An 11,664-nucleotide genomic window follows, 5' to 3' on the forward strand; every position below is an offset into this window, starting at 1 on the left:
GGTAACAATATCAAATTCCTTCTTGGTAGTCCACTTTGTTTATCTATTGCAGTAAAATAAAACATACCAAGTAGCAATTTCTTACTTCTCATGATCCTGTGGGTTTACTGGGCAGTTCTGCTTGAGGTGGCATGTGGGGCTCAGGAACAGCTAAGAAGTCAAAATGACCTCACTCACATCACTGGCAGGTGGTGCTGGCTGCTGGCTGGGTGTTCAGCTGGGCCTATTGGCTGAGGCCTCACTTCCCTTCCAAGTGGGCATCTCGACAGGACTGCTCAGGCTTCTTCGTAGCATGGCAGCTGGGTTCTACAAGGAGTGTTCCCTGAAGCAAATATGGAAGCTTCAAGGCTCTTAAGGCCAAGCCCCCCAAGTTACAAGGCATCACTTTGGCTGCATTCTATTGGTCAAAACAGGTCCCAGGCCCAAATTCAAAGGAAAGGGGAAAGAGACTACCTTTCGATGTAGGAGTGGCAAGGTTATATTGAAAAGGGACTTGTGGAATGAGAGAAATTGCTGTGGCCACATATCCTCAAATGAAATTTTTGGATAATATAATCTAACTACACACACAATCTTTTTAAAAATGAAAACAGCACCTCAACAATAATTTAACAGAGAAATAAAATGAGAAATAATTCATAAAGCATGTATTTCAATATGTAATTGCTCAGCTATGCCTACACTAAAAGATCTAACAAAGCAGCTAGATTCTTACGTTGACTTGGAGATTAAGTTTTGATTTAAGAAAAGATACTAAGTCATTCTGTAAAAGAGGTAAACCAAAACAGAGATACAAGTGGACACTAGAACAACAACAAAAAAGTTTTAGGGTAAGTAATAACACATCAGGAAAAATAAGAAAAATTTGTATATAATAAGGAAAAATAAGATATAATAAGGAAAAATAAGATAAATTAGAGGGGAAATATTCTCAAAAATGAGCAGGGCCTTATTTGTAATGTATAAACTCAAAATAATTCCCTATGTGACTACAGAAAATATCTGAACTATTTTAAAATTCTACCACATGTTAAAGCAGATATTTGGTTTCCAGTACTTGGAAAAATTCTGGTGATCACATCTTTCACTACCCATAGAGAATATTGATGGATTTTTTAAGAAGGAAACAAAAGAGATTATAGAGATTATAGATGTCAGGGACATATCAGAGCAAGACTGAAAAACAGTAGGCAATCCTTAAGTAAGTTTAAAATGTGATTTTTACATCATTAATTTCTTATTGTACTACAAAAAAATTAAATACAGTTGACCCAGGAACAACCTGGGAATTAGAGGCACAATCCTCCCCCCCACAATACACCCCCGTGCAGTTGAAAATCCAAGCATAACTTTTGACTCCCCCCAAACTGTACTCATAGCCTACTGTTGACTGAAAGCCTTGCTGATAGCATATACACTCAAGTAACATATTTTGTATGTTATATGTGTTATATACTATATTCCTACAGTAAGCGAGAGCAAAGAAAATGTGATTAAGAAAATCATAAGGCAAAGAAAATGCATTTACAGCACCGCACTGTATTTACCCAAAAAAATCTGCATGAGGGGAGCCACGCAGTTCGAAACCATGTAGTCCCAGGGTCAACTGTATATGGAATGGCAACAACATAAAATATTTTTGAATAATATTTATTCAAATGTAGTGTGATTCCTGCGTTTCATGTGCCTCTTGATATTGTTTGGTTCCTTAGTCTGGTAAAGGGATTCTCAAATCTCCTTAACTACATAAGGTGATGGATTTCCTTGCTTTTGCAGTAACTGGAGTGACTGCATTAATACCCTTTTCAACTGTATACAGAAAAGCTGAGACTAGCGCTGAAGAATAAAGCACTCACTCTGGGCATAAAATTTAAAGGGCTCCTTAAATGTAAACTCAGTAATCAAGATCAACAATATGCAATCTTTTAAAGCAGTAACTCAATGTCCAAGAAAAAAACCTATGCTGAACAAAGTAACAAAACTTTTAAATACGCAAAGTCTCTACAGAGCCACTAAGTTTTTCAGTACTTCTGACACAGTATCTTTATGTCACTTAAGAATCCCTCTCCAAAAGGACTTCTAATTTAGGAGGGTTTTTGTGTAGCTTCTTTTAAAACTGTTCAGTATGACTTTCTACTGAAAGGCTACTGATTTACACTTGTACTAAAATACTGACATATCTGTAGTAGGACACTGTTCAGTGCATCTTTTTATACGCTAATAGGACACGGGAAAATTTTTCATTGTGCAGAACTGAAGCAAAGCTTTTGGGGACATCAAGCATAACTGGCCCCTTCGTCTAAGTATCAGTCGTATCCCCCCCCACATACCAAATCCTTGTGTTGACCCAAAATGCCTCACATCTCCAAACCCGCTAGCAGTGCAGGCACCTTCCTGAATGAGAACTACAGGAGAGGTACCATCAAAATGTGAGTCACGTGAGCACAGGCTGCATGTTAAGTGTCTTCTGAAAACTGTCCTGGGTATACACCTAAGGTTGATTTGGACCTTAAAATAAAGTCACACTTGCAGGCTCCCTAGGGCTTTTAAAAATTAAAGAGCTTTCAAGATACAATACTAACATGGGTCCTGCTTTTATTTTTATTTATTTATTTTTTTTTAAAGATTTTATTTATTTATTTGGCAGAGATAGAGACAGCCAGTGAGAGAGGGAACACAAGCAGGGGGAGTGGGAGAGGAAGAAGCAGGCTCAGCCTGAATCATGCCCAGAGCCAAAGGCAGACGCTTAACCGCTGTGCCACCCAGGCGCCCCCATGGGTCCTGCTTTTAAAACTGGACAATGATAGGGGCGCCTGGGTGGCACAGCGGTTAAGCTTCTGCCTTCGGCTCAGGGCGTGATCCCGGCATTATGGGATCAAGCCCCACATCGGGCTCCTCCGCTATGAGCCTGCTTCTTCCTCTCCCACTCCCCCTGCTTGTGTTCCCTCTCTCACTGGCTGTCTCTATCTCTGCCAAATAAATAAATAAAATCTTAAAAAAAAAATAAAAATAAAACTGGACAATGATAAAAGCTTAAAGCCGAAGCAACCACAAAGTTAATCACAGCGCTCCACTGAAAGCTCGCCGAGGGAAGAGAGACAACAGTACCGTCACTCATTTCTTTCTTTCGTTTAGCCACAAAGTGTAATTAAGGGTTATTATGTTTTATTTGGTCACGTTTTTAACTTTTTTGTTCCAAATTTTGGCTTTTAAATTTTGGTAATATATCGTGCATCTCAATAAATTATTTCTATTAATTCACAATATAATTCTATTAATTCACAATAGTAATCAACTTTGGATTTTCAAAAGTCCATTTGTAGGGGGACAAAAGTAGGATTTATGAGCAGGAATGTCCAAAACCCCCATACATTAAAAAAAAAAAATCCTAAAACTTCATGGATTTTGCTGTGGTTACCGATTCTGAAAGCACATATAGATCATACAAGTTTTGTTTTATTTAGGTAGCAGCAAAATCTAGTAAGTACTAAGTTAGTTGACTGAAAACAGTTTCAAGGGCATCTGTGGGCTCTTCCCTTTATCTTTATCTTTACTGGGAACAGATGCCTTAGATTATCAAAACAGAGAATCTTTACTAAAAATATCCCTGTATGATTGATTTTTTTGATAATTAAGAATTAGGATTGGAGTTCTTAGTGGCATCAACCATGATGAGTTGTACAGCTGTAGAGGGCTCCGTCGGTTTCTGTGGGTAAGATTAGGAGTTTGTGAATTTTCCAAAACTTGTTCCAGCTATGAAAAGACAGTTAATTTAATGAACTGATAAGTAACTTGAATTGTCCATTTTTCTATTGTCCTATAATATCTTACATTAGAATTCAAAGACATCTGCAGAGGCAGAAATAATACATCACTTGCTTTCTGAAACTCCTAAAACATGCAGTTTTCCAACTACCTATAAAAAATCTGATCTCTTATTTAATAAAATACTACAGCAGTAAGAGATGTAAACAACTCTTTCTTTTTCTTTCTTTCTTTTTTTTTTTTTTTAAAGATTTTATTTATTTATTTGACAGAGACAGAGACAGCCAGCGAGAGAGGGAACACAGCAGGGGGAGTGGGAGAGGAAGAAGCAGGCCCATAGCAGAGGAGCCTGATGTGGGGCTCGATCCCATAACTCCAGGATCACGCCCTGAGCCGAAGGCAGACGCCCAACCGCTGTGCCACCCAGGCGCCCCTCTTTTTCTTTCTTTCTTTCTCTTTTTTTTCTCTAAATAGAATAAGTCCCCAGTGAGACTTTTTTTAACCTTGTTATTGATTTATAGTCTCAAGACTATTTTATTAGGAAGCTTTCTTTCCCATTTGGGCAATTTATTTTTGGCACAAGAATCTAGGCCAAATACAAAGTCCCTTGAATAATTTCTGGACTGAAAACTGTTGAAAATTGTCTATAAATATAATCTGAATTTAGAGCATTAAGATGATATTAAAATCCTGTCTATAATACAAAGTATGTTATTATATGCTCCAATATAATACATGTCTTTAAGGTAAATTTATAGACGTGCAGCCTTTATTCTGCTGTATGGACAAAATCGTGGGCTATCTGAAGCATGAAATTTGGTGAGTATAAATTCACCTAGCTGTGTCTTCAATAAATATAATAAAATAATATAATATAATCCTTTGTTTATCAGTCATCACTAGCAAACATTTATTAATGACCTACAAAACACAGCTCTTTGCCTCAAGAAGTTTAAGATGTAGGAAGGAATATTGTAGAGAATATACACCTATCGCTAGTTGCATACAGGGTGAAACTTGGTATAGAAAAATCTAAAATGGAAAACTAGAGAAGTTTTAAAAAATATTTCCTAAGTTCAGTAAATGGTTTCTTGCATCCCTATAGGTGTTAAATAAGTATTAAAAAATACATCATTAATGAGGCATCATCCACGAGAGCAAGAAAGACATACCTCTGACAAGAGGTCAACTGTGGAACTCGCACAGCCATAGGGCCCTTCACCTGCATCGTCTCCTTCCAACATCCAGCATCGAGTTTTGTAATTGTAATTTTGTATTCTTTTTCTTAAAGTAAGCCTCCCAAACTGCATAAGCTGCAGACCCCACAAAACCCGGATCTGTCTCAGCGGGGCAATAAACAATATGTGATTTCTATAAGTGAGTACATTACTTGGCGGAGCTACTTCTAAACTCTATAACCAGAAAGAGGTACCAGATTCCTAGATGACAAAGCACAATACTATTAAAACGTCAAGTCTCTCAAAATCAAACTGAGCATTTAAGGCGAGTGCCATCAACCGTCCAGCAGTAGTTCGAAATAACAGAACTTAATCCTGGAAAGGGCTGGAAAAAAATAAGAATCACTAAGAAATTTCTGAAAAAATGATTCACTGAATGTGAGGTGCAGGGCTGAGGAGAAAGAGACTTGTTTTTCCACATACAGAACATATTATAAACCTTCAACAATTTAGACAATGCTCTATGGGTGTAGGAATAGACACAGTGAACAAAACAGACGTTAGTACATGTAAAAAGATTAAGAAATAATGAAAGAAGCACACAAAGTCAACAGGAGAGGGAAGAAGTGTTAGGGAAATGGTAATGTTGCAATTGTTTAGATTGGGAGTGAAAATCCATCTAGATCTTAATCTTACACCATTCACTCAAACTAAATAAAGTAACGAAAAATTTTTAAAGATTAAATCATGTAAAAATTATAAGAAAATAAACACCAGTATTTATCAAACTCGACAGAGGAATGATTTGTTAAGGCTTAGACATGATGAAGTAAGCTACAAAATAAAATATTGACAGAACTCACGGTATAAATATTAGAAATATTTGCACACACAAAAAAACACTATTCAAATTAAAGGCAAGCAATATGTAGAAATAAAATACTTTCTGCAAGTAGGCAAGATTAATATCAACCTTATATAAAAAGCTCATACAAATCTATAAGAAAAGCAACAAGACCCCAAAAGATAAATATGTAGAAATCACGCACAGTCTGCAGTACTTCAAAAATTTAAATATGGATTTACCACAAGACCCAGCGATTGTGTTCCCAGCTATATACCCAAGAGAGGTAAGAATATATGTCCACACAAATCTTGCACGTTAGTGTTCAAAGAAGCAATACTCATGATAGTTAAAAAGCAGAAACAACCCAAATAACCATCAACCATGAATGGATAAAAAAATGTGTTACATCCAGGGTGGCTCAGTTGGTTAAGCGTCTGACTCTTAATTTTGGCTCAGGTCATGATCTCAGGGTCATGAGTTTGAGCCCTGCATCTGGCTCCACGCTGGGCATGTGGTAACCTGGCACACAAAACTTCAAAAAAAGTAGATTACAGATAATAAAAAGAAGGCTGGGGAAGGACAGGATTTTAATGGAAAGCTGCAATTTTTCAATTCTAATCATATAATTAAACAGAGTACAAACCTTCAGGAATTTCAATTTGAGTTTTAAAACACTGAAAGTTCAATCAGGAATCATTACATCCTGCAAAGTATTCTTATCCTCCACCCACTCTGTCTCCTTTCTGACAGAAATCAATGTAATCACACTGCTGTACAATTCTCCTCAACACTACTTATTATATTGAGGCCAAAAACCAAGTGAACACACATGAGCTTCAAATCTAAGAATCAAAACTTGTGTGCTGCTCCATGTTACCTGGACCCAGCCAATCAGAATCCAGTGTTGCCTTAGAAACCCTCATGCTTATTACAAAAATAACTCTGTTGCTTGGTTTTTAAATACCTACTTAGAAATAATTTTTTAAAGATTTTATTTATTTGTTTGAGAGAGAGAGAATGATGAGGAGGGGCAGAGGAAGGAGAAGCAGACCTCCCGCTGAGCAGGGAGCCCGATGCGGGGCTTGATCCCAAGACCCTGAGATCATGACCTGAGCTGAAGGCAGACACTGAATTGACTGAGCCACCCAGGAGCCCCTAGAAATAATTTTTCAAATTTATTGGTAAACAGTCAACATTTCAGAAAAAAAAAAAACAGAAATTTATTATCCTGATTCCTTTTCCACTATTATATGAGGACTCAAAAGAAACTAAGAGAACCATTTCACCCTGTTGTCATATTCATTTCTTGTTCACCAAAACCTTTGGTAATGTAAAGAGAAGAAAAAGTATATACTCTGATTTTCTTTGTCTATGTGTACTGCATTCCATATATTTCATTAGATACAAATGTATTTGTCAGATTCAATTACATTCAATTATTTTATATCTTCCTTGTCATATGTGAAAAAGATAGAAGCAAAACTTTAATGGGAACAAAGAAAACTGGGCCCCAGGAGGAAGAATCCTGTCACTCGTGTCCAGTACATATGAAAAAGATTCTCCCAATCCTTCTGCCACAGGGACATACAGTCATTAATTACGGTACACTGCGGAAAGAGGAATTCCCAGATACTTCAAGGACACAGAGTCGGAATTAACATTGATACCCAAAGACCTAAATTGTCATCATGCTCCCCACGCCATCCCCACCGCCCTCCACTCCCATTAGAATGGGTGCTTTCACAAGGCACGTAATAAATGGCATCGTGGTTTCATGAACCACCCAACAGTGCTAAATGCATAAATGTAGAATTCGAATGGATATACTTAGTACTTGGCACAAAGCCCCACATTGGTTCCTTGGCCTGTGGGGCATGAGCTTCCCTCTGGGAAAGGCCACACAGAAACTCTGACAATGTCCTCTCCTGCCCCCAGCCTAGCTGGTAAATAAAAACAGTATCATGCCACAAGGAGAGTGGCAGAGATTACTGCCACCCTTGAACATACAAAGGATGCAGTGGAGGTCCTCATCATATTGCCATTTGATTCACTGGCCTGACCTTTACAAAAACCACATGATTCCTGGAGGATGACCTATTATTAAGAAGTGGCCTCAATGGTACCTTGGCCTCAAATGTATGGCAGGTGGCCATCTCACCAGAAGGAAGGTCAGAATCAGGTTGCATTCATGTGGGACAGACACAAGAATGTGTTTCCAGTCGAGATTAATTCTCTCACCCCTCGTCATAATATGATTTGAGGGGACCCGCACTGTCCAGATATGCAGAACATCATCGTGGTCTCCTCTAGATGACATCGTGTCAGGGAGACCAGATAAGAAAGAAGGAAAAGCACCTTGGAGGCATTGGTAATACATACGTGATCCAGAGAGTGGGAAATGAACCCCACAGAGATTCAGGGGCCACCACAATGTGAAGTTATAAGGAATCCTATGGTCTGAAGTGCCCCTTCCAAAAGTAATTGGCAAAGTGTTGCATTGCACAAATCCCACCACTAAGAAAATAGCAAAATGCCTGCTAGAGCTCTCAGGTGGCACACTCAAGAACAACCCATTTCAACCCATTTATTAGGTGACATCAAAGGCTGCCAGTTCTGAGTAGGGTCTAGAGCAGGAAAGGCCACTGCAGGAAGTCTGGGCTGCAATGCAAGCAGTCTTGCCATTCAGACCACACGATTCAACATACCCTGGGGTACTAGATGTAGCTTTGTTTGGTAGGAAAAGATGCCTTGTGGAGTCAACGGCAGTTCCAAAAATGAGAATCACAATACGGACCCCTACAGTTCTGGACCAAGGCCATGCTATCAGTAGCAAATAGTTACATGTCATTTAAAAACCGCCTTTGGGGGCGCCTGGGTGGCTCAGTCGTTAAGCGTCTGCCTTTGGCTCAGGGCGTGATCCCAGCGTTCTGGGATCGAGCCCCACGTCAGGCTCATCCTCTGGGAGCCTGCTTCTTCCTCTCCCACTCCCCCTGCTTGTGTTCCCCCTCTCACTGGCTGTCTCTCTGTCAAATAAATAAATAAAATCTTTACAAAAATNCCCACTCCCCCTACTTGTGTTCCCCCTCTCACTGGCTGTCTCTCTGTCAAATAAATAAATAAAATCTTTACAAAATAAAAAATAAAAAAATAAAAAAATAAAAAAAATAAAAAATAAAAACCGCCTTTGGAGGTGCCTGGGTGGCTCAATCAGTTAAGCATCCAACTCCTGGTTTCGGCTCAGTTCATGATCTCAGGGTCGGGGATTGAGCCCTGAGTTGGGCTCCATGCTCAGCACGGAGTCTGCTTGTCCCTCTCCCTCCCCTTCTGCCCTTCCCCCCCCAAACACATAAATAAAATCTAAAAACAAAACAAAACAAAAACTACCTTTGAACATGCTCCTGGACCCTGGTAACAGAATGCCTGACCATAGATCATCCAGTGATCATGAGACCAGAACTGCCCATTCTGAGCTGGGTTCTATCAGACCCACAGTGTTATAAGGTTGAGCAGGCCCAGCAGCAATCCATTGTAAAAGGAAGTGATACATCTGGGATCAGGGTAAAGAAGAAAAGCAAACCACATGGGCAGGTGACCTAAACCCCCATTTCGTCCACCAGTGTTGTGTGTCCCCCAGTCAACATCTATGGCCATACTGGGGGTCAGGGGGTCAGGGTGGGAGGAGGTCTCTTCTGACTGGATGACAAAGGAAGAAAAAGGCTGTATATAGTCCCAATGCGTCAGTTCAGTATGTGGGTGCAAGCCAAAAATAAACAGCAACTATACTCCTGCCCTGCTCAGGAGTGACCCTGAAAGACAGCAACGAGGACCAAGCCTTTCAAAGGGCAGAGTTTCATTCAGGTGGTACCTCTGTATGCAGAGGGACATGGCCCAAGGTAAGAATATACACAGACTCATGGTCGTGGTGAATGGCTTGGCTGGGTAGTGTGGGGCTACAGTGGTAACAGATCAGAAGACTGGTGTAGTAGCAAGTCCTCAAAGAAGACCCCAAATAATTCTGCAATGCCCTCAATGTTCATGTCTCTCTGCTCATCAACAGAAGGGGCTGGCATCCCCTCCCTGTGAATCTGGGCACAAGCCATAACTGTTCTGACCAGCAGAATGCAGAGAAGGACATTTTCAGACTTCTGTGCCCAGACATTAAGAAAGCCTGGTTTCTTCTACTCCCTCCCTCTTTGAGCTACCCTACTGGAGAGGCCCTGCAGGATGAGATGCCATGCGGAGAAAGGGGCCACACGGAGGAGCCTGAGGTGCCAGGAATCTAGTCCCAGCCCAATCTGGCTGCAAACCCATGAGAGACCCCAAGTAATACCAGGCAAGGCATTGTTTTGCTGAGCCCCAGTCAACTCATGGAACCAAGAGATATAATAAAACAGTCGTTGTGTTAAGCCACTGAATTTTATCGTGGCTTATTATGCAACCATAGATCACTGAAACAGAACTTGGTCTCTGAAAATAAGGTGCCTACCTTAACAAAAAGCAAAAACAGGTGGTGTTAACTTTGGGACTAAGTGGTAAACAGAAGACAGAGCTCCTTAAAGAGACCATTAGTGAAGGCTTGCAAGACAGTGACAATGGCTACTGGAGACTGAAGGAAAGGGACCTGAGTATTGTGCACGAACTGTATGTGGAGCAAACACATACACAACACAGTGGTGAAACTGTCACCTGCAGTAAGCGGGAAATAGAAAAGGTACCTAAGGAACTCACAGGTCTGGCTGGGGATATTTATAGGCAGACTGTTGAAAGCTCCAACTGTTTTTGCTTTGCTTTGTTTTGTTTTGTCTTGTTTTTAGCTGCCTGTGAAAAAATACATGATGAGTAAGATAAGCAAAAAAGGAAGCATAGTTTTCAAGCAGAATTGAGAGGGAACATAAGGGAACCAGGATTTAATGGATTTGAAAGCAGGGCTGTCTTTCCAGATGAAGCGAACATTTCAAGGTAAGAAATGGACTCCGAGGGAAAACAAAATCAAATCCAGCACGCTGAGAGTAAAACATGCCGCAGCATAAAGTTCAGACCAAGGATGGAACTAGAAGACACTTTGGTGAAACCCCAGGAAGATTTTAGGTGATGCGTCATAGAGCCTTTCAGCTGAACAAAAAGCCTTCTAAGAAATCCTGAGGGCGTGCCTCTCAGCTAGACAACAGGGCTTCGAAGAATCATAAGGAAGTTGTTCCAGAGCGACTTCAGAGTCCAGTTTCAGAAAGAAGGCAGGTGTGGCTTTTACCAAATGGAGTTGATTATGAGCTGATACACGCGACATGCACAATGTTTTTAAAGAAACTGAATCCATTTGGATGGAAAGGGATAGAGACGGTTCATAATGGAAAGAGGTCTCTGGGCCCTCAAACTTCTATAGATAGTAAGCAGACTAAGAAAACCATCCAGCTTTCCATTTACTATGGAAAAGGAAGGATGACTCTGGGTAGAGGCTTGGGGACTCTTCTCACAGATCAGGACTGGTCTACAGCGAAGGACTGGCAACAGGTGCCCAGCTGGGTTTCAAAGGTGCATGTCTATTGTTTCCGCCTTGGCTATTCCGATTTTCCTGCTCCTGCCTCATCATTGTTGGGTGTTGAGCAAGTAATTTATCTTTCTCTCTCTCTTTTTTAAAGATTTTATTTATTTGCGAGACAGAGAGAGAAAGAAAACAAGCAGGGGGAGCAGCAGGCTGGGGGAGAAGAAGGTTCCCTGCTGAGCAAGGAGCCCCATGCAGTACTCGATCCAGAACTTTGAGATCATGACCTGAGCTACAAGCAGACACTTAACTGATTGAGCCACCCAGGCGTCCCAAATAACTTATCTCTTCTATAGTTCTTTAGAGGAAGAGGAGCCATACCTAAGAAGCTATAA

This window comes from Ailuropoda melanoleuca, chromosome 15 (assembly GCF_002007445.2).
Source record: "Ailuropoda melanoleuca isolate Jingjing chromosome 15, ASM200744v2, whole genome shotgun sequence".
Classification (NCBI taxonomy): domain Eukaryota; kingdom Metazoa; phylum Chordata; class Mammalia; order Carnivora; family Ursidae; genus Ailuropoda; species Ailuropoda melanoleuca.